Source organism: Lynx rufus, unplaced genomic scaffold (genome assembly GCF_022079265.1).
Source record: "Lynx rufus isolate CCGP_SWC_20201006 ecotype Redwood Valley unplaced genomic scaffold, mLynRuf1.p SCAF_19, whole genome shotgun sequence".
NCBI lineage: Eukaryota > Metazoa > Chordata > Mammalia > Carnivora > Felidae > Lynx > Lynx rufus.
The window spans coordinates 25,780,871-25,806,423 of record NW_025814833.1 but is presented as its reverse complement, the minus strand read 5'-3'; the positions used below and the strand labels follow the sequence as shown (position 1 = coordinate 25,806,423).

Below are 25,553 nucleotides of genomic sequence, written 5' to 3'. Positions count from 1 at the left end.
AAGGATAATTTGTATAATATATTCTTCAAAGGCTTGCAGAAAAATTGTTTTGTAAATGCATCAGGCCCAGATGTGTTTTGGAGGATGTGACTCTTTAATATTTTTCCTGTTTTGTTCTCGGGTTATTAGAACATGTCCAGATCATTCCGACAACTGTGCCCAAGTGAAAGAAAAATGTGAATTTCAAGAATTTTCTTTACAACCTGAGAATTGTTGATCCATTTACTATCAAGCTCGAAATTATTTTGGCGTGCAATTAGTTATTACGTTGTCTTCTCTCTTCTTCTGTCAGAAATACAGTCTGCATCATTTTGCAAAGAGTTTACCTTAGAAGCCAACATTTCTTTGATCGTCTAAACCTTTTTAACAACCCAATTCTGCTTTCCCCTTCCCCCATTTATTAGTCAGAACCTTTTCATGAATCTCAGACTCCCAATCCCCAACTCTGAATGAAAAAGGCTCTTCAGAGATGGATGAATAATCAATGTCTTGTAGCTATTCGACCACCCTTAAATGGCCAGAGGCTTCTGTATGGAATGACCACAAATGCCATGTGGGGCTTCAGCAGCGAGGCTGGTGAGAATAATTCTACAGGTTCAAAAGAGAAGGGAGTTCTTTTACCTTTTGTGCACAGCATGGCCCTGCCTGTATCCACCGACAATCTTTCGAAGAAGATAATAAATGAGTTATAGGCCTTGATGGGAGTAAAAGTAGAATTTTGATAGAATGCATTGAGAGTTTTCAAGAACCCCACCTGTCCGGCATCTTTAAAAACACAGCAACATCCGGAGGGTTGTGGATTATAATAATCCGTCTGTTACTAAACCATTACATAACCTTTAGAGTTCTTTCCTGCCTCAAAGTTAATTATATTTATTGGAAGAATATGTCACTTGAGAGGCTGCTACATCCTTAGCTAGAGTTTTAGCCTTCCATTTGTCTGTGTAAATGCCCATTACTTAATGCTCAAGCATGAAGACACAGTGAGAGCACGAGAGCGTGTGCTCTGAGTGTATTTAAATGTTTGCTTTGCACACCTCTGTTTGGCTGGGGGCAGAGGGACAGGACTGAAAATGTAAATACAGGCATTGTGAGGTACTTACCTTTGAAGATCCCTCAGGAGTAGTGGTTCTGAGACTCGCCCACAATGCGAGGGGGAACAAGTGTAAGAAGTCAGAGACAATAATGTATATACATTAAGAAGTCATCTTGTGGATCAGTCAGTGTGCAACTCCATTTTCCCTCGGTCGTGCCCCCAATCATGCCTCAGGGGAAGAAAAGAAAAGAAAATGTTGGTTAGCTCTAAGTACTAAAGTGGAAAGTAATTCCAAGGTAAGTCTACCCTAAAGAGCAAACAAGCCCTTTTAAAATGCTGAGGGGACGGGACAGCAATTTCCACTCTTTGAAAACACTCCCCAGTGACCTGGTGGCAGGGAAGTTTGCCTGGCTTCATTTGTGGAGGCTGTACCATCTTGGATAAAAGGGGGACAGGTTATTAGGCTAAAATTGGTTTATAAGGCTATTTTCCTCTCCCATGTGGACATTTGCGATTTTCTCTGATCAGAAATCTCAAGCCAAAGAATATGTTGAAGCTATGCAAATTGACCAATTTATGACCTTACATTCAGAAGAAAACAATTATTTCACCAATGCAATGACAATAAAAAGGAGCCAGTTTGTGTGGGATTAGGGAAACCTGGAGTGCCTCATAGGAGATGTGGTTTGCAATGGTGGACAGAGGTAAAAGCAGTGGTGTTGACCCATGTTTAGCATAAAGACTCCTTTGTTGACTCACCGTGATAAAAGTTCCTCATTTGTTAGATCATTGGGTATAAAGTTATATAATTCAGCCTTGCCCTTCTTTCCAGACTTCTGTGGTAGCCAACACCTCTTAATTTTAGTTGTGGTAGTTCCTGGACTGCCAAAGCCACTTCCTATATGTCAGCCAAGTTTGATTTTCAGAGCAGTGCAGGTAATTTGGCAAGCTCAAAAGGAGGTGAAGAGAGGTGGTTAGGAATTCATTTTTTTCTTGTTTCCCTTTTTTTCAAAAAACTAGCAACTCCTGCCTTCTGTTTGACTTATGCTAGGATTCTACCCATTACTGCAAAAGTATCAGATGCTGTCCCTGCACATTGTCCTGATAACTTTCACAATGCTTGCCAATTGCCTTGGTGGGGGGAGGGGGTATCTCAATTATTTAAAGGGTAGTTTTGTGCCAGTGTTCTCCTTCCAACCATTATGATCCTGCCACTATTATCTGGCATTTAACAAACAGACATTGATTTCTTGCCTAAAATCAGCTGGAGAATTCTACTTGGATCAGTCCCACAGAATTAAAAAGGAGAATTAGCCTGCGATTTCACTAGGCTCCTCAACCTGTTACTTAAATGTCTCCTGCGATGTTTTTACCCTTTGTGGAGAGCATGTAGAACTCGGTACTGGGGTGAAGCAGTTCATGGCAGGAGAGCAGCCCATGAATTGCTATGAGCTTGTCACTGAGGGTCTCGCATATGCGTGTGTTATCAACTACAATTGTCCTCATAAAATTAAATAAAAGCACGCGTTTATTATTGTGGGGCTCCAATTAAGGGACAGCTGGTGTTCCTATTACACTTGCATTAGATCAAAACTGGTAATTTAGCTGTCCAGATGCACGTTTTTTAATCAAAATATAAAACTGCTTTGGCTTTGCCCATTTCCCATTGACAAGTATCTGGGACCCTACCTTAGGCTCCTGCCACCCTTCAAACTCCATCGAAGAAGGGGAACCATTGGCACAGATCAACATTTTCCTGTCTGAGGTTCTTAAAGGGAAATCAAGGACTGGGGCATTCACAGAAGGGACATCCCAGGAAGGCAGCTGGTGAGTTGTTTTTTTTTGGGGGGGGAGGGGGTTGCGTTTTGGTTTTGTTTTTCTTTTTTTTTTTGCCTTCATTCAGCCGATATATTTATTGACTATGGTCCTTTTTGCAAGTACCTGTTTCACTTTATCCGTATCTGAAGTGACACTGAGCGTGCAGCTTTGAAGCACACTGCATTTCTCATTGGCACTCCAGTTCCTGGAGCTCTAGAAACTTTGCCGCCTCCCTCCCCCCTCTCCGGGGATGTGTGCGAGCTCTGTTTGTTTTCGCTTTTGTAAAACCTGAGCGCTACGATTTGTCCCCCGTTGCCTTAATAAAGAAACTGCAGAGAGCATTTGCAGCGGGGGCTGGGCCGCCGGGTTTGGGGGGAGAGGCGCCACACCCCCTGAGAATAAAGCCCGCGCGGCGCTCTCCGAGAACCACGCACGAATGAACGGAGCACACAAAGAATACATTGGGCGACCCAACAGCGCCCTGCAGGAAGAAAGTGCCCGCACTCGGCGCGGGAGCGGGAGCGCGACTTTTGGCGCTCTTTGGGAGCGGCGGGAAGGAGGCCGAGGACAGCCACGGGTGGGCGCGGGAGCGGGGGCCGCCCGCCGTCTGACTCGCGCCCGGTCGGCAGCGGCCAGCCGGGCCTGAGAGCCGCGCGCGCCGAGCCAGGTGAGGTTGGCGGCGGCGGTGGTGCGGGGCGCGCCGCGCTTACCTGGCCGGGCGGGGCGGGGCCGGGCGGCCGAGGGCCGTCCCGCGCTGGGGCAGTCCGCGCGCCGCTCGAGCGGCCGGCGGACTTGCGCGCGAGTTCCGTGTTGGCACCCGAAGCCCCCCGGGCCCCCGCCGTTGCCGCTGCGCGTCCCGCTGGCCGAGCGCGGGGCACCGGGGGGCCCGCGGCGGCGGCGGCGGCGGCGGGCTCGGCCGCGCCGGCGGGTGCAGGGCACGCCTTTGGCGCGGCCGGGCGGGGTTGGGGCCGGGGTTGCCATGGCAGCCGCTCGCCCGGGCGGGAGCCCCACGGCCGCCGCCGAGAGGGAGCCGGGAGCTCCGAGGTGTGCTCCGCGCGGACTGAACCAAGAGCCCGGGAGAGGGGGGAGGGAGCGGGGGGGGGCGGAGAGCCCCGGCCCGGGCGCCCCCCGCCCCCCAGCGCTCCGGCCTGCACCGACCCCGGGGGTCCCCGCGCTGGGGAGAAAAGAACCCCTCGCCTCGGGGTCTGAAGTGGAGGCTCGCGGGAGCCCGGGGCGGGGGCAGGGGGGCCCGGGGAGCGCAGGGATCGTCGCCTCCGTCCGGGAGTCCCCGTGCGCGTGTGTCTCGCCTTGACATTTTACACCCCACAGCGGCGACTCGGAGGAGGGTTGCACGTCCCAGCCCTGAAGTTCTGTGGGTGGGGCGGGCTTTAATTTGCTTATATCTAATGATTTCAGGAGCCTCGCTTTAAAATGGCGGCATTCAGTACGCACCCCTGCTAGAGGCTCTCCCGGCACCGGGGCCACCTCGCGCAGCGCTGCTTTTGCTTCTGCCGCTAACAGATGGCATGTGCCGCTGCCGCTGCCCCCGCCGCTGCCGCTGAGAGCGGGACCCCTTAGCCGCTGGGTTTGCGCTAGCAGCAGAAGGTAAGGCTGGGGACGAGTTGGGGTGTGTGAGAGCGGCTGCCTTCCTAGGACGCCGACGAAATCACATGCCTTTTTTAAACTTTAGTTTTCAAATGGCAAGTAGAAGGAAAAGTAATCCTGCAACTTTGTTGCAATGTTATGGCTTTCATCTTTTCGTCTTCCTGCCCTTCCGTCTTTCTTTTTTGTTTTCTACTTTCCCCCGCCGTGGTGTTCTTCTTTGTTTTCATGTTTCTATTTGTTTGTAATTCAAACGGACTTCTTGCGTGGCGTATCATGGGCAAATGCTTTGAACAACTAATTTCCCCGTGTTCGAGCGATACCGCGAGCAGTGCCATAGCTTCCTTGCACAGCCGTGTCTTTTCCCGCTCTGGATCGACACGTTTGGCAGCTTGCTTTTACTACCGGCATCTGAAGGGCATGAGGATAGATTTTAGAAGACAGTTGAAAGGTAACCTTATTTTTAGCACTCACACAGTAAGCTGGTATGGTAAGAAAACGAAATTAAATCAAGACGAATAACGAAACTTAGCATTTAGGTGGTTCATTTGTGTAGTTTTAATATTACTGTGGTGGACCTATTGTTTTTCTGACTACTGTTCATTGATTGATATATATAGATACAACGGTGAGGGTGAGTTTACTGTATTGATGTAATTAAGGTAGTGTGTTTTAAAGGAGTTCCTTTTTCCTAGATGTTCCTAAATTGCTTAATTGGCCGTGGATCCCTACATATGGAATAAAGCCCATGATTATTAGCTGCTATCCTATCTCTACACATGCATTCACTTCACGGGAAAGCATCAATTAAAACAAAATTATTGCAAGATTTAATTTTGAAATGCCTGCTAATTTTTCACTACGTTGACTCCCCGGTTTAATCAATAAGTCTGGGTGGTTACTGATATAATGGTTGGAAAGTGGACTGTGGAAATAGCAGTACAAGTGACCAAGTGACTGGAAATCCTTAATACAATTCATCCAAGGTTGGGTTTTTTTGCCCCCTCTGAGAAAAGGCATGTTGACAATGAGGCTTTACCAGAGACCTCAGATTTTTCTAATTATATTTGTATTTTCTTTTTTGCCTCTGCAAATGTTTAAATACTTTTCAAAGCTGTTTTTAAAAATTTTCCCAATACCTTTGGAGAATGCCTTCATGTTTATGGAAACTTCCCTAAACATAGTCTAAAAGGGCTTTTGCCCATAGCCAGCCGATATTATTCTGCCTCTGTCCACTTTTTACTTCTCCCCAAGCAATAACAGCTACTTGGCTGGGCAGACTCTCCTGCTATTAAATTTAGCAAGCCTCTGGGAAGGGGTGAAAAAGATTGTTTTGCACCTATTAAAAGACAGTGCAATTTTCCTGCCCAGGTGCCGTGGTGTACCTAGAAAGACAAAGCTAAACTGTTTACAGTGGAATTTGCTATATAATAAATTTTGCATCAGCTTTGCCAGATTATTGTTGAGAGAAGTGTGTGGTGACTTCATTGCTTCACATCCGAAAGGAGACTTCCTGCAGGTAAATAGATACCTGCATTTTGCCCAGGGAAGGGGCTGGAGTGTGACCCAAAACAACTCCCGTTTTTAGAGATGATGTACCTGGATCCCAGTTCAGCAAACTCTGCCTCCTGGTGTGCTGCCTTGTTGCTGAATGACTTTGGACCAAATGAATCCTTAAAAAAAAACAAAAAAAAAAACAAAAAAACTAAAAACAAAAACAAACAAACAAAAAAAAACAAAAGTGAAAAAATGAAACCTTAGGGCCAGAGTAGTCAAGCTAAATGAGTGTCAGAGACGTTACGGGGAAATTTTGCCAGCGAACATTCTGCAGCATTATGTAGTGGTGAGATTAGAGACCTTATGTGAAAACATCAGTGAAGGAGTTTGCCAGGAAAAAAAAAATATTTTGAGAGAGAGTTGATCTGGTGCTAGGCTAGAGGTGGTGACTGCATGGTTTGCTCTACTTCTAAGAACTACTTCATTTCTGTAATTTCCTTTGCTTCTTTAAGCACTCCCAACGATTCCCAGGACTATTATAAAGTACCTTTTTTTCCCTTAACTGTCCACTCCAGGCATTGTCACTACAGCTGCTTTTTAAGGGGGATAAAACCTATGATTATCAGCTGGTATCCAAAATATCTTTGGTATTCTCTTGCACCCACCCTTTACCTAAGCAGTGCTTTGCACAACGTAGATACTTCAGAAATATTGAATCAAAAGAAAAGCGAGTAATCTGTAAACTCACAAAGGAGCAGATTCCGTGCACAGCTTTTATTGAAACAGTCCATTTTTTGTGTACTTGCAAGAACGTAACAAGTTCAAGTGGATGAGCATGTGCACTTTCCTACTTGTCTGCATTCGATTTGCTTCTCACTCTGTACTTCTAGACACTGGTGTAATTCATTTTCCTGACCAGTAGGTGTATCGTTATCCGCCCAGCTCTACAATATGAAAAAGTAACCACAGCAACTTGGGGGCGGGGGGGGGGGGGAAGGTTTTGTCTTTTGAGGTTGTACAGTACTGCACGTGCTGGACCAGTGACGGTCTCTTGGCCGCTGTGCAGATGCTGACAATATAGTTTGAGGTACAATTTTGTTCTCTCCCCAGCTGTCTTTAGATGTGAGAAGGAGGTGAGAGGAGGAAGGGGGTGAGAAGCCCTCCAGTGATGAAGATTTTCATTCCTAAAATTGTACATTTCTCCTCCTTCTAGCCTGCAGTAGATTCAGGAAGGGGGCAGGATGTTTCCGTTTGGAAATAACTCATGTTGTCTGATAGGGTGACAAACAGGGATTGGGGCACGGCAGATAAGAATAAGATACAGTACATGTTTGACAAGTAATACGATCCCATCATTAAAGGTAGATAAAAGTCACTGCCATGTTAAAACTATCAAGTGTCTGAGAGAGCACGAGGCCACACTCACCTTTGCTTGTTCAGTTTCCTTCCAAGCTGTTGAGTTTTTTTAAACAGTGTCTCGCAGGCTGAACCGATGGATCCCCCCACCACCCAGTTCTCAATGTATGTGATGTCAGAAAACAGAAACCAGAACTGGTGTTTCTTTGTGGGCTATTTCTGCCTCTCCTTCGGTGTGATACAGTTGTTACTTCAAAAATAGAAACAAATTTGTACCTCAGGTAAAATGAGGTGGGAATTTTTTTTTTCTCTCTAGGAGAATAAACCGTGTTTGGGAGCAAGTAGTTTAATTTTAATTACCAACCAAACAACGAACAAACACGAATTATGACCAAAACAGAAAGCAATTACATCTGTATTCATGTGGGCTTTCAGATCTTAAGGAAACCAGATGGTTCTGAGGCATCTTGCTCTTCCTGAATGGTTATATATTGCCTCAAGACAGCCACATGACGGTGTTGGAAAGACAACTTTGAGAATTAGGAGAAATAAGGTATCAATTACATTATCAGGTGTTAATGACATCCATGTGACCTGCAAGGGATCAGATGGATTTTTTTTTTCAGATCATTCTAGTAAAAACACAGGATCAATCCATCATTTATTTCAACTTTGTATCAAATGTATTTTTAAAAGATTGGCGGGAAGCATCATACAATCTGGGAAGAGGAACCTTATTTTCATGTGAGAAATAAACGTATTCCCAAGCTGTCTGGGTACATCGACATGAGCTTACGAGTGCACGCGTGCATAAATGAGTTGTCATTTTCGAGCAATTTATACAGCTATGCATTGATTTCTGCCTGGAAGATTATGGGAAAATACCTATTCAATTCCAGGCAGTTAACTTTCAGAAAAAGGATACTCAAGAGGAAGGGAGAATGAAAGGAAGCCTGATTTAAATGCATGCGTGCACACGTGCGTGCGTATGTGGCGTACGTATGTACGTGAATGTAAGATACATATATATCCACATGTAGATTCCCGTGCATACGTATACAACACACGTACAGATTCGCCCTCTGCATGTGTATGATGCTTTTCAAGAAACTCAAGCATAGTCATCCCAGAACTCTATAACAGCCGTGAGAACAAAGTGGTAAGGGTAAGAAAGGAGCCTGGTTAGAGATTTAGGAATCAATTAGGCACGCTTGTTAAATACGAGGTGCACTCTCAAGGCCCACTTCCATCAATGCTGAGTTGGCTTATGAGTAGGAGTGATTTGTTTTCAGTTTTAGGCAGGAGTTTGTTTTATGCCTGCACAGTGGGTGAACTCAAAGGGCTTTTCCAATTGAGAAAAGCAGTCTGCACAGAAATGCAGGGGCTTGGCACTAGAAACTTCCGACAGGCTATTTGATCTCCAGCGGCCATGGGAGCGTCGTAGCGACTGGCCGTTAGCTGGCTCTTCTTTTCCATTTTGGATCACTCAGATTGCCTCAAACCCATCCCCATCGAATTCTTTGAATCCTGAGCTTCTTGGCATTCCCTGCAATTGGTGTGGAAGTTTGAGAACTGTTTCTTCGGGTTTCTTCAAGTTTCCCTGAATGTACAGGTCACTCGTTAGGCAGGTTGCTGGGTCTCCTTACCTCATAGCCTCAGTGCCTGGCACATAGGAAAAGCGTGTTGAACACACAGAAGCGTAGATTAGTCTGCCTTTTTCGTATATCTTATGAGCATCTTTCCCATGATTTCAGGTAGCACTATCTCTATCTTTACTGTCCAAACAAATCAGTGACCACAACAACCACAGACTGAAGCCTGGGTTGAATGTGCAGTAGCAACTCTAACAGGTTCAGGGAAGAGCAAGCAGCAGCGGCAGCCTTTGGGCTGAGTCCTCAAGGAGTGGCCTGCAAGCCAGCTGGTAATCTGCCACCTGTAGTTGCATTTGCCGTATCTCCCTCCCATCCCAGGGAAATGAGTCTTCAACAAGAAGTTATGTAGAAGTAGTTTTCAAACCATTGCACCAGAATTAAAAAAAAAAAAAAAGGAACAAAATGGGACTTGGATGCCTCATGCCACGTGTAGTTAGTTTATAAAGTGATGAGGTCACAGACACAAACCAAAAGGACACTGAGAGCGGTCTCATTTTCAGTTAAGCACTGATTGCCTATTTGGAGGTTGAATTTGCATAGGTTTTTATTTACCAAGATACAGGTATGAATGGCAGCTCTTTTTACTGTATCCAGAAAGCAAAGTCCACACGGTTGAAGAGACACGAGCTGCCGTTTCACATCGACCACAATCATCTTTTGTGCCCGCGGGACCATCGGTCTTTAAGTACAGCCTTTGCTGTCTCCCCTGATGTGGGAATATGAAGAGACCAAGCAAGGCGGTAGGTTTTTTTTTTGGGGGGGGGGTGGGGGGATAAGTGGCCTGTTAGCAAACAACAAAACAAAACAAAACACGAGCAAAACAACCAGAGAGCTCGTATTTCACCTTTTGTTTTGCAGACTTCCACCTTCAGGAGGGAAAACAAAACCATGCAAAACACAAGCACTGCGTATATATTAGCTTGGGCATATACCCCTCAGTCTAATTTCTATTTTGTGCTTTACAAACTGAGAAAACTGAGATTGTCACATGTTATTAAGGTAGCTGCTTTATTATGATTGGACTCATGTACTGTGCAGCACTTTTCCTGAGACGTTGAAAAAATGTACAGGGACACATTCAACAGGATCCATGGCACAGTGGAGACCACATTTCCCCTCCGTGCCGGTGTGGAGGTTGTGCTCGTACTCCAAAAAGTTCGCGTTCGAGAAGTGGTCCAGTTGTGGGTGCTTTTTGTGAAAGGGCGCGTTGACATTTCCCAAAATTCTTGCTGTCTGTGATGGATGAGGATTGCAAAGAAGAGGAGTGTATTCTTTTCAGAAGTGATTTGGACAAAAATTTAAACTCTTAACTCATTTGTGTCAGCATTTTTTCCTAAGCAATTGGAGAGCATGAAGAAAGACAACATTTCACCCCGAAGGATGAAGCGAAAAATAGGACCCATTATAGGGTCCCATTTTCTCGCTAAGGGCTTCAAACGACAGAAAACAGGAGAGGGAAGGACCGGGGTACCACGTAACCCAATCTGTCTCATGAATGCCTGTGGCAGTGGTCTCAGCTGCAGTCAGAGGCCACGTCACTAAGCGCTCTGCCAGCTTTCTGAAGCCAGGGTCTGGGCTCTGACTGACAGGCACCCCAAGAGAGGGCCTGTTTGAGAAAGACTTCAGGTTTTGGCGGAACTTTTGACTGGGCAACTCGCTGCCTTGCTGCCACGTATAAATCCTCCCTCTCAGAGAGAGAAACCTGGTTTGACTGGGGGACCCATTTGTACATACTGAGAGCTTCAACGTACTGATCATAGAAGGGCAGGATGCTTTTATTCTCTCACTAAAACTCCCCGTCCAAAGCTCCTTTGAATTGAGAAGTTGACAGGCTGGAACAATGTGGCATAGGTCTTGGCATTTCACATTGCTGGAAAAAGACGGGAATACCTCCACGTGTTGCAAAGAGTGTGATAATGGTAATACTAATAAAAGGACCTGGAAAACGATTCCCTTAGAAAGCTCTCATCCGTGCACACGCTTTGAAGTCCCGTCATGGGATGGTGAGAGAGAGGCGGGGGAGAGAGAAATCAACTCTAAGTAAAGTGAGTCCCTCTTCTCTGGAAGGTTGTAGTCTGTCTTTCTCCCTTTACTAATGAACTTGCTATTCTGAAAATTGATCCTAAATGAAGAGGAAACAACAAGGCTGTCTAATATCTGGCTCTAAAGGCTTATTTGACTAATGTGGCCCATTCCTGTAGGCATGAAAATGCACACATTCAAGTGACTGGTTGTGTGGCCCGTACTAAGTAAAAAAAAAAAAAAATTTTTTTTTGATAAAGTCACATTTTTCACTTTCAGGCCTCCTTGTTGCCTCCCATCTATTCCCCAAAGAAATTTCCGTATTTTTAGCCATCCGAGACAACAGTTCAGACAGAGGCACCCAGGAACGGTGACAAGCAGTGACAGGAAATGCCGCTTGTGCTGGTCTCCTTCATAACAGTGAGACCACAGCTGGCTGATTTGCTCTTAACTTCCTGTTTGGGGGCTGTTTGGGTCAAAAGTAGCAGTGTTTTCCATATAGAAATTTTCTTTTGCTTTATTCTGTAAGGCCACAATAAATCTGTCACTGGACTGCATGTTTTGTATATTTTATGGACTGTATCATGTGGTTTGAGTTTAATTTGGAAGGCTGTACTTTTATATAATCAGGAGTCCCCCACACACACGCACGTGCAGCTTGAGGGTCTGGGATTGCACTGGCCTTCGAAAGTTTATAGCTCTATTTACACAATAGTGATTTCTGAGGAGGGCATTTCCTGCCAGTTAATGACTGGTTGGAAAGGCCAAAAGTCCAAAGCCAGGAGGAGAGGACCATTCATTAAATGCCACGAAGGGACCAGGGCCCTTTTATCATGAGGCGGTGAGGAGAAAGTGAAACCACATTCTGCCTTTTGAAGAACCCGGAGCTGCATATGGATGTGCTGCCTCATGGGATGGAAAACGGAGCTTCTTTCCCTGACAGGAGCTGACCGACTTGCCCATAGGTTGCCAAATCAAGACTCCGCTGGGTAGGGCATTTCCTTTCGGCTGATGACACAGCGGAGAAGGGACAAATAAAGATGATGGCCCCGAACTTGCCAGGTAGTAACTGTGGGAAAATGCTCCGCTCGCAGGTGTTAACAGCTATCTTAAAAACCTTCAGGGGCGCCTGGGTGGCGCAGTCGGTTAAGCGTCCGACTTCAGCCAGGTCACGATCTCGCGGTCTGTGAGTTCGAGCCCCGCGTCGGGCTCTGGGCCGATGGCTCAGAGCCTGGAGCCTGCTTCCGATTCTGTGTCTCCCTTTCTCTCTGCCCCTCCCCCGCTCATGCTCTGTCTCTCTCTGTCTCAAAAATAAATAAACGTAAAAAAAAAAAAAAAACCTTTAAGGTCACATGATTGGCTTTCCTAATTGGTTGAATAACTGGCCATTGCTAAAGTGGACAAGAACTTAGGGATGGAAAGAATGATCTCTTTCCCAGGCCAGTTTCACAGGACACCAGCATCCCATTTTGATTCCGTAGTATAATGAAGGTAAATAAGGTTCAGGAGTACTTTGCCTTGCATGGAAGTACCTTTGAGGGCTGTAATATTAACCATTTAACCTAAGACATTCCCAGGAAACAGTTTTGTCCCCAGTATAATTCTTGCATGCTATAAAGCAGCTGAGGTGTGAACAGTTTGGCATTGATTTAGAGCAAAAACAGGGTAAGACTGAGATTAGGTTCACATCCAGGAATTCCTGACTTCCCGGCCTGTCCTTCACTCCCGTAGCTTCCTAAGCCTTCGATTTGGCAAAATGTTCGATGTTCATGAAAGATAAACATCTCTTCTGAATTCTTTAATAGATACCACCCCCCACTTCAGAACTTAGCTTGATCCTTTACCTTGAAATGTTAATTTCTCTCAAATACGGGCAATCATTATAGGCCAGACACCTGGGTTTCTTCATGGGATTGAGTAATCTGTCACATGCACGATAAACCAAATATTAAGTTTCATTTTTGGGTCTGGCAAATGTCATTATACGCTTTTTAAAATATTCAGTAATCCAAGGATTTCTGGTCCTTACCAGCTCACAAAAGAGTTTTCTGAAGTTTAAAACACTCTACAAATGAACTGTATACCCATTACCATTGTTATTATTAGATGATACCATTAGAAGATACTATCAGTACGTTTATAAACAGTGACTGCATGAACTAAAAAATAAGCTTGTTTAAAACATGAGTTTATTTTTTGAACATTCTTGAGTTTGAAAGTGAAAATACACTACAATTTTGCTAGCTCACGTTAAAGACCATATTCTGATTTACAAAACATTTTGGACTAAGAACGGACAAGATTTTTCTAAGCAGATTATTGGCCTGAATATTAACACTCATTTGTAATTAACAACACAGCTGCATTTAAATAATGATCCCGAAACGTTAGAAGTATCTTGGGTATGTAACCCCTTCCATCTTGACATTATTATTTTAACAGAATCTTTCCTTATAGGTTACTCAAAAACATATTTCAAGCTGGCTCAGGCTTAGTTACCACAGTCTGTACTAATGGCATGAAAATTAATGAGGATTTACCCTACTGCATACGGATCCAACAACATTACCTTGTACGAGAAAAGTCTATTCATTTTATCGTTGTAGTTTTTAAGTGGTGGGCAACAGCTCATTAGTGCATAATGAAATTCATTAGTAGGTTGTGACTAACATTTTCTTTAAAACAAAATTGAATACAATTGTAAGAAAATGTCAGAATATATCATGTAGTAACGTTGGCTATTTTGGGTGAGACTTTTTCAGATCCATACACATAGGTACTTAGGATATGAAATGTGTTTCTTACTATTTGTTGCTGTCAAAAAGTTTTAAAAGTCAGTGTTTTAGTGGATGTTCTTTCAAACTGGATCAGAAATGTTTTGTCCTCTTTTTGAGGGGAAGGTGGTCGAGGGATACTGGGGGCTAGGGTGCTGATATACTGAGCAATGTTAGTTAAGTACCTTGAGAGTTATGTGTCTGTTTTTCAAACTGAGAAGTGAGATGTATTGCTCTTGGAATGCTATAAGGTTTAGTGTCTATGGTATTTTGTAATCCTGAGGAGATACACTTTGTGCAAGTGTTATGTATTTACCAAGTGGTATTGCTAAAACATGAGACACAGAAAAGAGTGCTTGCTGGGAACAGAAGCCAAAAAAGGACGTCTTAGGGGAAAAAAAAAAAAAACCACTAAAGATCTTGAGATACATGGGCCTGAGTTGCTCTTAGCAGCAAAAGAATTGTTTAAAAATTTTTTTAATGTAGGAAAAAGCCCACCTTATTTTAGGATGAGTTAAATGTAAGTTAAAAGAGTTAACAAAATTGCTTCTGGTTTTTACAAATCAAAAATGGTCATATCCAGAGAGAATATGTTTGCAAGAAAAAAAGCTGGTTTTGAAACAAATATAAACGTGCACATTTACCATACATTGGAAGAAAACCTGAGCGTGGCTGTGTTTTCTGCAGTGAACAAAGGCACACGTTAAATTAGTTTAAAAATTGTGGATGGGAGGCAGAAGCCAAGCATCTGTTAAATACACGTAGGATATTGATGCGAACGGTTATACAAATAGAGAAGACAATAGCCACATAGGCTTTCTCTTTATTATTTTGTACTAACGAGAATCGAGCCCGGTAGAAGAAAAGAAAAAAGATTTAGTCACACAAAGTACTGAGTGTGATCTATTTAGGAGATTGGAAACACCCTTAGAAGCCTGCACAATTTCTGCATATTCCTTTGACTTCACTAATTGTTAGAGGGGAGGAAAATACTGCTTTCTGGAGCACTTTGCATCTCCATCCAGTTGGATCATAAGGATCTTGTCTTTGTCCCCCTCCCACCCCCGCCACCCCAATTCCTTGCCAGTGTGATTAAATCTCACTGCTGCTTTCTCAACTCGGAGAATTTGAAATGAAATTAGGCTTTTCATCATAGACATTTAAATGTTAAACTCAAGTTACTGCTCTGAAAAGAAAATATAATCTCAGCTCTAATGAGTTGGTAACTAAGTTCTGTCACAAATGAGTTCTCATCTCCCTCTTCAGATAAGCCATATTTAAAACTTAAGAATAGAAAAAGACTTACACGGCTAACAGTTGTGTAATTAGCAATCAATTTATGAAACGAGATGAAAAACAAATTAAGCACAATAATAAAGTGTTACTCCATCACCAAAAAAACCCCAAAAAATACCTCATTACAGACATTTCCAGATCCTGGGAGTGACAGCTTTTTAGCTATTTCTTTGCTCTGTTAAAGCTGTTTAGGAAGCACCAATATGTATGTTTTTAGGCCAGAGGATAGGTTTGCTTATAGCGTCGCTTTCACCATAAACAACATGCACAGAGCAGGAGTCATTCAGGGTTTCCAGCTGCAGCAAGCATATGGCTGGTTGTGTGTTTTAGGCAAACAAGATTAGTCACTGGTTTGGGGTATCAGCTCCTTCTTTTACTGAAGCCTTCTGGTTTTTTTGGTTAGGGAACACTGGGCAAATGATTGGTGATCAGAAAAAGCTATGTAAGAAGATATGCTAAAGCCAACTAAACCCCAAGCGACCGCTCATTTCATGCGGCCTTCTACTTTCCTCAGTCTGTCGGTGAGATATTATGATCCCTCGCGGGCCACATCTGCCAAATTACACTTGAAACTTTAAGGTATACACAGAGCTCAAGACCTTCAACGGGCGAGTTCATTTTGTTGATTGTGAACAAAAGATCCCCCCAGAAGGCACTGAGACTGTGAGGGCAAAGTGTCTTCTAGAATGAGGAAGGAAGACGGAAGGGAAGAGAAACGATAGATTTGCTTGTCTTTGGCTAGGATAATCCCTTATACCATATTCCTCATCTGGGGGGAACCCTGCTGGCCAAAAGAAAATTCAGACGTTGGTATTGCTGTTGGCAGAGGTTTTCCTAAGTGAGAAGTGAGGAAGACCCCTTCCTCAGAAGAATTGCAACCGTTAGCACTTTCTGGAAGCCTGCGGTGGTTAGGCGTAAGGAAAGCAAAAGCCCGGTGATGTCGGAGCTCCGGCTCGTACTGTTCCTCGTGATGGGTAACGATTCAAATGAAACAAAACCCTTTCGGAACGCGAGGTTGGTTGGTTTCTAAGTGAAAATGAGTTAGGTTTCCCAAAGCACAGCAGACTTAGGAAATAGGAAGGCAGAAAATACAGTCAACACCCATGGCTTTCTTCTGTGTCATTAAGGCTTCCTTTCTGATTTGCTTGGTGTGAGTCGTGTGGCACAGAAGGTAACGAGGCGGGATGTCAGAGGCCTGTGACTTCCCTTGACGCTTCCTTGTGCTGGTAGGTCCAGACCGGGTGACACGGGCTCTTGGAGTTCTCGAGGGGCAGCATTTACTACCACCGCCTCCAGGAACGTCTTATACTTTTAAATCAGTCTTAATATTCCTGGGCAGGAGTTTATATCTAGGAATAAAATTTGAACCCCCACTTTCACACCCAATAAAAACGTCCTATAATAGGGTGTTTATTTAGAGTCAGCTGACATTTATCGAACAATTACTGTATGCCAGATGCTCTGCTAGGTGCTTTCATTTTGTTCTGGCAAAATTTCCTGTAACTATGAAATACAAGTGCTCTCCTTGGCACCTGAAAGTTACCAAGCTAAAAATTACACCCTCAATTCTTCACTCGCTTTTCAAGACAGCCCTACCCCCGGCACACAATAATTTCTTCTTTGTCTAGTCACGTTTCTCTTCATCATTTGAGGACCATCTCGTGTCCTGTGGCCTGCCTCTTCCATCAGCGAAGGCATTTATTTCCTTGTAAGTCAAGCCAACATTAATCTCTTACTCACTTGGATAGAACAGAAAAACTGGTTTGGCTCTCTGGTCGATGGTGCTGCAGTGGGACGGGAGATACCAGAGAATGCAGAGTGAGGGGTCAGGAAAATGATGTCGAGTGAAAGAGCATGTGGAAAACCCTAGAATGAAGTTGGATTAAACTTGTCCAGAATGTAGAGAAAATAACAGAGCAAGACCTTGGGAGTCCGTCATTTACCCCTAGGAGTGGACGAGGCAGCCTAAGGAGAAGAGCAGAGGAGGACTCTCTTTGATTGAGGAATAAGAAGAGGAATGTTGGAATTTCACAAAGAAATAAGATCGAGGGAAGTAAGAGTTTTGTTGTGTTTTTAAGGTAGGAGTGTCATAGGTAATGCTCACCGACTGACAAGGACACTCAGGTGATGCGGAATGTGATCTTTGATCCTCCTTTCACTCACCAAACGTAGAACATGAGAAGTGTGTGTAAATCACCAAATATGTACGGAGTGTCTCCCCTCCTGGCACAGCGTCTGTGGTAATATGCCCAGTAGTACTTGTGCAGTCTGAGTAAGTAAACCAGGAAGAACTCTCCTCTTTATTCTTTTTGCCCTTAAGGTATAGGATTAAGCTTGTCACAAAAGAACTGGGGTAGGTTTGAACAAAACAACACCAAGATAGTGGAATTCAGCCAAAGGAATAGGTAAGATTGTTTTTCAATGGCTTTCTTTAGAGACCTGTCCTTGCTACTGAATTTCTGTAAATGTGACTGACATCTTTCTATAGGTCAGGCCCCAGGCAAATGAAAGACAAGGTGAGGAAAGCTCTAAAGAATAATGAAGATGTGAATGTAACTGCCAAGGATGTACTTTTACTTTATGATGTACCTTTAGACTAGGATCCCAGGTCAGTCCTTCGTAATGTTAGAAATTTCAACACGGGCAGCACCTTCCCTGTGTTGCATGTGGCAACTTCAGTGTTTTGTAGATTTTCTGTTTTAATGTGTAACTAAAAAAATAAGCCTCGGGTCCAGATTCAGTTCCCCTTCTTGTAATCACCATCCCCATTTTCTCTTTTAGAACATATCTTATTCTTCCTTTCTCAGAAGCTGACAGTTATTGGTACAAAATATTTTGAATGCAAGCTTGTATTTTATGTCTGGGTTAATGTTGATTCTAGTCAAAGAGAAAGGCTTGTTGCTTGGAGGTTCTGAAAAATGCTTTTTATTCTGAAGAAGAAAATGATGCAAATTTGACGACATGTTGAAAAACTTAAATATTTGAAGTTATTGTAAAGGTACTAATGATCTACACCAGCATTTCCCAGTCTGTGTTTATTTTGCCACATATTCCAGATTAAAAAAAAAAAGTGGGGGGGTGGGCAGAAGGGATTCTTAGGTGGAATGCCTGGGAATTGATGGTTACAATGAATACCACATTCTGAGGATTAAATTGCATTAAAGTTATATTCCCTATCCCCCCCCAAAATATCTAGGCATATATATGTGATAGGACATGTATATATACATATATATAAGATTATAATTTTAGCTTTTGTTTTTTTATGTTGCATTTCAAGTTACTGAGCAAATATTACTTGTTGATAAGAATTTAAGAATATTCCTGGGGCGCCTGGGTGGCGCAGTCGGTTAAGCGTCCGACTTCAGCCAGGTCACGATCTCGCGGTCCGTGAGTTCGAGCCCCGCGTCGGGCTCTGGGCTGATGGCTCAGAGCCTGGAGCCTGTTTCCGGTTCTGTGTCTCCCTCTCTCTCTGCCCCTCCCCCGTTCATGCTCTGTCTCTCTCTGTCCCAAAAATAAATAAACGTTGAAAAAAAAATTAAAAAAAAAAAAAGAATTTAAGAATATTCCATCAACAGGAATCAAAATAGTGTCATAACATCTTCCTACCAGCAGAGTATACTGCACAAAATCAATAGTGACTTAGATTAAAAGACCCTCATCCCCAGGAAAAATGTTTGTTAAATAGATTTCTAAAATAACTGTGAAATTTTTGCTTTTAATTTCCTGTTAATGATTTCTACTTTAAATGTCTTCCTTACCATTTGAGCCTGGAGAAAATAGATATCTATAGTATCCTAAATAGAGAAGCAAACTAAATGGTTTTATATTTAAGTTATTGGGGATGTATTTTTACTTTGTTCAAGTAAAAACACCCAGCAGATCCAAACTTAAAATAATAGCATAAAGGAGCTTATTCAATCTGTGATCAACATCCTCTAACTCTTTGCTTGATAATTGGAAGGATTGCACAAGAAGGCAAGTTCATATGGTCGGTTTAAATTAAGGCTATTGTGTTGAGGGAATCAAACAGCTTTGTAATCAAAGTTGTGAACTCTATGCCTCTCAACAAATTAATTTAGTCTGATACCTCTTCAAAAGTTTGTTCCGTGTTACCAATTAACTACACCTCTTTGGTACCTCAGTTCCTCCTCCAGGGTCTGCTCTCTGGTTTATTATTATTACAGTTACTTATTGGATTCAGTAAAGAAATTGAATTTGCAAATGGATCCTTTTTGGGTTTCACTAGTATCAGTGATAACACATTCTCAGAGTCCTTTTGCACAGTGAACTTGTATTTTGTAACTGAGGTTTGCACAGTGACGTTCAAATAACTAAAATTATTAATAATTAATATTGGGATAATTAAAATCAAAATAATGTAGAAAACTGTCAGGGGAGTCCGGTTTTGTCGGACTTACTGTCTTTGAGGGGTATTCACGTCTTCAGATGTGAATTCCATTTGATTTCTCTTGTGTTTGTTCATCATTGCAGCTCCCTCTGGTCTCAACAGGTTAGCTTCCATTTGGCCTCAGTTCCCGGTACAGCATTCATGCTCCTTAATACGCATATTGACATTCAGAGGTTCTGTAACCTCTTCTCTTGGCAAGAATTCGATTCTTCCAGTATTTGCATTGAAAACTGCAGCCTTGTATGTGTAGAACGGTTGGCAAAAAGGGGGAAGGAGGCCAATTTATCTGACTCCAGTCCACAAGCTACACAAATTCACGTGAAAAAAAAAAAAGCAAATCTACAAAAATGCACGGGCAGAAATCAGGTATCCGGGTTGTGTGTGACTTTTGCAATTGGCTTTCTACAGCATGTCGACCCTGGCATCCTTCCAAAGCAGTCTTTGACCAGGTGATCACTATACCTATAACTTCGGAAAATTGCTTTGGTAATAAAGTATATCAGACAGGTCTTCTTCTGGTTTGGAAAGCATATTTACAGACTACATATTTATTAGTTTATAATAGGGCATCCTAAGTGCTAAGTGCCTTTCCTCTGACACATACACACAAACACACACAGGGACAGTTTTGACTGATATTTAAACCTGAGTTCTATAGTAGAGTGCAGTAGTATTATAGATATGCAGTGGCTGTGGATCTTTTGCAATTGTACCTTTCCATGTAATATCTGGCCTAAAATCAATTGATCATACCTTTTTATTCAAATTTAATATTGATTATAACCAGTTTTTAGTACCAGAATAGAACAATGTACAGGAAAGGGAAGGGAAGGGAAGGGAAGGGAAGGAATGTTAAGGTCATATTAAGAAGTGATAGGAAGGGGCGCCTGGGTAGTTCAGTCGGTTAAATGTGTGACTCTTGATTTTGGCTCAGGTCATGACCTCCCAGTTCATGAGTTCAAGCCCCGAGTCGGGGTCTGTGCTAACAGTGCAGAACTTGCTTGGGATTCTCGCTCTCTTTCTCTCTGCCTCTCCCCCACTCATTCTCTCCCCCTCTCTCTCCCTCCCTCCCTCCCTCCCTCCCTCCCTCAAAGTGAGATAAATAAACATTTTTTAAAAAAAGAAGTGATAGGAAGAAGTAATATAATTTTGTTCTTTTTAAAAAAGTTTGTTTAAATAACCTCTACGGCCAGTGTGGGGCTCAAACACACAACCCCGAGATCAAGAGTCACATGCTCTTCCAACTGAGCCAGCCAGGTGCCCTGTACTCCTTTCTAATGGAAACAGTTACTTACTCTGTGTTAAGCACTGCGATAAGCACGTTGCACATACTCTCTCATCTAATCCTCACTGCAACCCTATGGTGTTGGTGTTATTATTTATCTCCTTTTTACAGATGGGGAACCTGAGGCTCAGAGAGATTAGTAGCATGTCTGAAGACATTCTGCTAGTAAACAGCAGCGTCAAGACTTGAACTTAACCCACTGACTCCACAGTCTGTGCTTAAAATCTCTGTGGTTATATTGTGGAAATATAAAAAAGGTTTCATTGGGAACTTGGGTTTGCTGTCTGTCTCTTTCACAATGCATTAGTGACCTAAGACTGAGTACTGGATAAAGACAGTGCTGCTGGACTGAAGTAAACATCTGGAATGTCCAAAAGCTGCAGACTTTCCAAATTCGAGAACTGTAAACTCTTAGAAGTGGAGGGGAGAAAGCATCATTCAATTTACAGTACCCTTGTGCGGGATAAGTCTGCCCTGCACTCTACTGTCGGTAACAGCAACCAGACTTTTGAAAGTTATATTATGGTGAGATATACTATTATTTAATACTGGTGGTGCCTGATCCTTTTATAGGAATCTTTTGTTTAGGAGATTTTACCGTAAACTGTGCTGAATGCGTGCAGCTCTCACAGCACATTTTAAATCCCCGGTTGGTTTTTCTGGTATTTGACCTCACAAGACTTTTCTGTTTCAACTTTCCATCCCACTTGCAGTTCCGTTTTGTTCATTTCCTTTTCTTTCTTTTCCTTTCCCTTTCCTTTCCTCTTCTCTTCTCTTCTCTTCTCTTCTCTTCTCTTCTCTCCCTCTCCCCCTCCCCTCTCCCCTCTCCCCTCTCCCCTCTCCCCTCTCCCCTCTCCCCTCTCCCCTCTCTTCTCCTCTCCTCTCCTCTCCTCTCCTCTCCTCTCCTCTCTGTCTCTTTGTCTCTCTGTCTCTCTCTCTGCATTGGTTGTTCAATCAGCATACCCTTATTGAGCACACTACATGAGTCAGCCGTGTTTCTAGGTGCTGAGGATATAACCCTGAGCAAGTATTCAAATAAGTTTTAATATTAAGGTAAGGAACCTAGACATTTTTCTATAAAGAATGTCAAAATAAGAGCTAAATTGAGGGGGTTGTTGATCTAGTTTTAAAGAGAAGCAATGAATTGAGACAGCTTCGGACTCCCACTTACTCTATCAGCTTTAAGGAGAAAGTTGATCTCTTATATGAAGGCCCACACTCACCCACTCTGTTCTTGGCTTTGCCTCCCTTTTTGGTCCCAGCGTGTACCAGGCACTGTTCCATGCCACCCTGCATGTGGACCACCAGGTAGCACAATGTCTTCCACAGAGCAGGTGCTCACCACTTCCATTAGTTTAGCAAGTATTTGTTGAGAACTTAGTATATACGAGGTATTGAGCCAGTGACAAGATGAATACGACACGTCCTTGAGGCGCTCACCGTAAAGCACACAGCTGATCCAGAGTTCCACTATGTGACAGGGAGATGGACAGACGTATTGGGGAATGCTGAAACCCTGAGTAGAGTTCCGTGCTGGATCTAATTCGTCCACTCATCTGATATGCATATCCCTTCCAGGGCATTGTCCCCTCCACTTTGAACCCATCCAATAAGAAGGTCCAGTGAAGTTAAATCTCAGATGCCCACGTACTTGACTTCAACTTTATGCATACAATGCAAGTACACGTTTCACTGGTAAATAAAACGTAAGTAGAGCCTGTTGTTGATATTGATTGGTACCTCCATAAATCACATCTTAATAGAACTGTGAATGATCTTTTTTACATTTATTTATTTATTTACTTATTTATTTATTTATTTATTTAGTAACCTCTATGCCCAATGTGGGGCTTGAACTCATGACCCTGAGATCAAGAGTTGCATGCTCGGGGCGCCTGGGTGGCACAGTCGGTTAAGCGTCCGACTTCAGCCAGGTCACAATCTCGCGGTCCATGAGTTCGAGCCCCGCGTCGGGCTCTGGGCTGATGGCTCAGAGCCTGGAGCCTGTTTCCGATTCTGTGTCTCCCTCTCTCTCTGCCCCTCCCCTGTTCATGCTCTGTCTCTCTCTGTCCCAAAAATAAATAAACGTTGAAAAAAAAAATTTTTTAAAAAAAAAGAGTTGCATGCTCTACGGACTGAGTGCCATGCCAGGCACCCCAGTCTTTACAGTTTTTTAGGAAGTACTTGGATTCATTATCTGCCCAAATCCCTAGTAATATGCCTATAAATCTTAGGTTATGTTTCTGCATTTTTGTGCCCACTGGAGGCAGTACAGAGTAGAGGTGGGCAGCACGTATTCTGGAGCATGCCTGAATTTGATCTCTGCTCTTCTCACTCACTGTGTGACCCTGGACCAAGTTACTTAATCTTTCTCTGTCTCACTTTCCATATCTGGAAAATGGGGACAATAATGGACCTGTGTCACAGGATTGCTACCAGCAGTAAATGCATTGATGTATGTGAAAAAGGTAAGATTAGTGCCAGGCACACAGTAACTACTGTGCACATTTGCTCTTATAATTTCAATTCAACTGAAATTATGTGCTTTATTCTGTTTTTCACAAATCGTACATACTCATCTGTAAATTTTTTTTAAGTTTATTTATTTTGAGAGAGAGCATGAGCAAAGGGAGGGGCAGAGAGAGAGGGAGACAGAGAATCCCAAGCTGGCTCTGCACTGTCAGCACAGAGCCAGACGTGGGGCTCTATCGCACGAACTGCAAGATCATGACCTGAGCCAAAGTCAAGAGTCGGATGTTTAACAATTGAGCCATCCAGGCACCCACATACTCATCTTTAAATGACATTCAAGACACTGGAGATTGATGTGAAGGTGTCTCTTACATGGAGTCTGTAGTCCTTTGAGTCCTTTCACACCAAAAGCCAAGTAAGTTCACTTTCATCTATACTTGGAAGTGAGACACCAACTTTGACTTTACTTTCTGCTCCTTTTACATGGCCAGAATTTTACAGCATATTACATGACTGGCTCACACATTATCCCATGCTGAGGGATAAGTGCTTTTAGAATGCTTGATGTGTAGCTTAAAAGCTACAATAAACAAAGCATACAACAGAGCTGCTGGCCAGCCTTGTGATTTACATGGGTATTTCTTTAGTCCACCAGTAACAGCTTTGGCAGCATGCTGTCTAGGGGCCAAAATTTAATGGTGACTTTCAGTCTTATGCTGATAACTGGTTTTGGCAATGCTCAGGAATTCTATGCAGCCAAGACAAATTGACAAATACAAAGTCCTTCAGAGCAACGATGAATTAACATTGGAATTATTGTTTTGGCCTCAGTGTGGGTGATTTTTAGCCTCTCATCTTTCTGTATTGTTTCACATTCATTATTTCCAGGGCAGTGATGATATAGTCACTTTCAGGGTTAAGCACAGGGGAAAACTTGCTGAAAATGACACGGAGGAGTGTGCGAGCCAGTCTGGCACAGAAAGCAGGACACTGGTGGGACTGGATGCTATACAAAGTGCAGCTCAGACCAGGGTCCCAGGGTAGATCCACTTTATGGGCCAAGTTGGTACAATTTCCTCATCATTGTATTTACATTACAGTTTATCTTTGTCATTAAGTGGCAACATATTAATACTGTGCCCAACAAGAAAGCTTCCTTAGTAGCAATAAGTAAGTGGGTTAATTAACTTTCACATGTACGATTATTCTCCATTTTTATTCAGAAATTCCCTTACATAAAATACACAAGCAGTTAAGTTGGGTTTAGAAATTCACCAACAAACGGCCTTTATAACCTACTGTAATTATCTCCAGAAATCATCATGTGTTCAGTGACTAACTCTCCAGAGCTTTTACTAAGATAAATAAACAGAAGCAGCACTAACCAGTTCCCTTATATTTCCTAATCTTTGGCATGCCGTTTAGTCGTATTTTAGACCTAAGGAGGGCTCTGTCTCTCCCTAGGAATCCAGACTATGCTTTCTCCTTGTTGACCCACTGGAAAATTTAAACCTCCCTCTTGCTGATCAACCTCAGTCCAACCAGGCTCTTGTACATGCCTTTACATTGTGCACATGTCAGGAGATCTGAACATGTGGTGTGCGTTAGCAAGCACCTAGCACAAAACGACCATGGGATGGGCCAACAGTACGCATCTGCTTCTTAAAATACTTACTGGAGAGGCGCCTGGGTGGCTCTTCGGCTCAGGTCATGACTTCGTGGTTCGAGCCCCACGTGGGGCTCTGTGCTGACAGCTCAGAGCCTGGAGCCTGCTTCGGATCTGGTATCTTCCTCTCTTTCGCACCCCCCCCCCAAATAAAATAAACATTAAACAAAAATTTAATAAAATAAAATACTGACTTGAGTTCTGCCTTATTGGTTGGAACATAAACATTGACCAGAGCACCACTGCACAGTTCCTGAGCACCCTGATGAATCAGCAACAAAAATTTAACCACGTGCCCAATATATCCCTCAAAGCATGACTGGTGTTTCTAATCATGAGCCAGAATTACCCAAAAAAGGCATGATTTTGTTTGTACTATTCTATGTATTCTATTCTGTTCTATGTCTAAGGGGGCAACAACGTTTGAAAAAGCATTCCAGAAAGATTTCTGTCCTGACTGATTAAGAGAGACAAATATTAATGTGTAAGAGTTTCTGCTTTTTGAAATCTCATTTTTATTGATCCCCTTCCTTGCCTGATGGTTCCAATAAATGAGGTGTTAATATAATAAGACCTCAACATGAATTTTTGGACTTTTGTAGTATCTTGATGGGCCAGCCATACTAATAAAAATTATTTGTCATAGAAATTATGGTGTTGAGAAAA

At 43.1% G+C, this 25,553-nt stretch overlaps 1 protein-coding gene across 3 annotated transcripts in view; it reads left to right on the top strand.

Annotated features, from left to right (window-relative positions):
- Nucleotides 1-4,196: 4,196 nt before the first annotated feature.
- Nucleotides 4,197-25,553, top strand: part of MBNL3 (muscleblind like splicing regulator 3) — a 114,247-nt gene continuing 92,890 nt past the window's right edge. For 2 of the 3 annotated variants that reach the window (XM_047081955.1, XM_047081953.1), the window contains exon 1: nucleotides 4,197-4,459. The gene's annotated coding sequence lies outside the window, so the exon portion shown is untranslated. Of the gene's footprint in view, nucleotides 4,460-22,349; nucleotides 22,456-25,553 lie in introns of those variants that run through there. The other variant, XM_047081954.1, reaches the window with a different exon arrangement.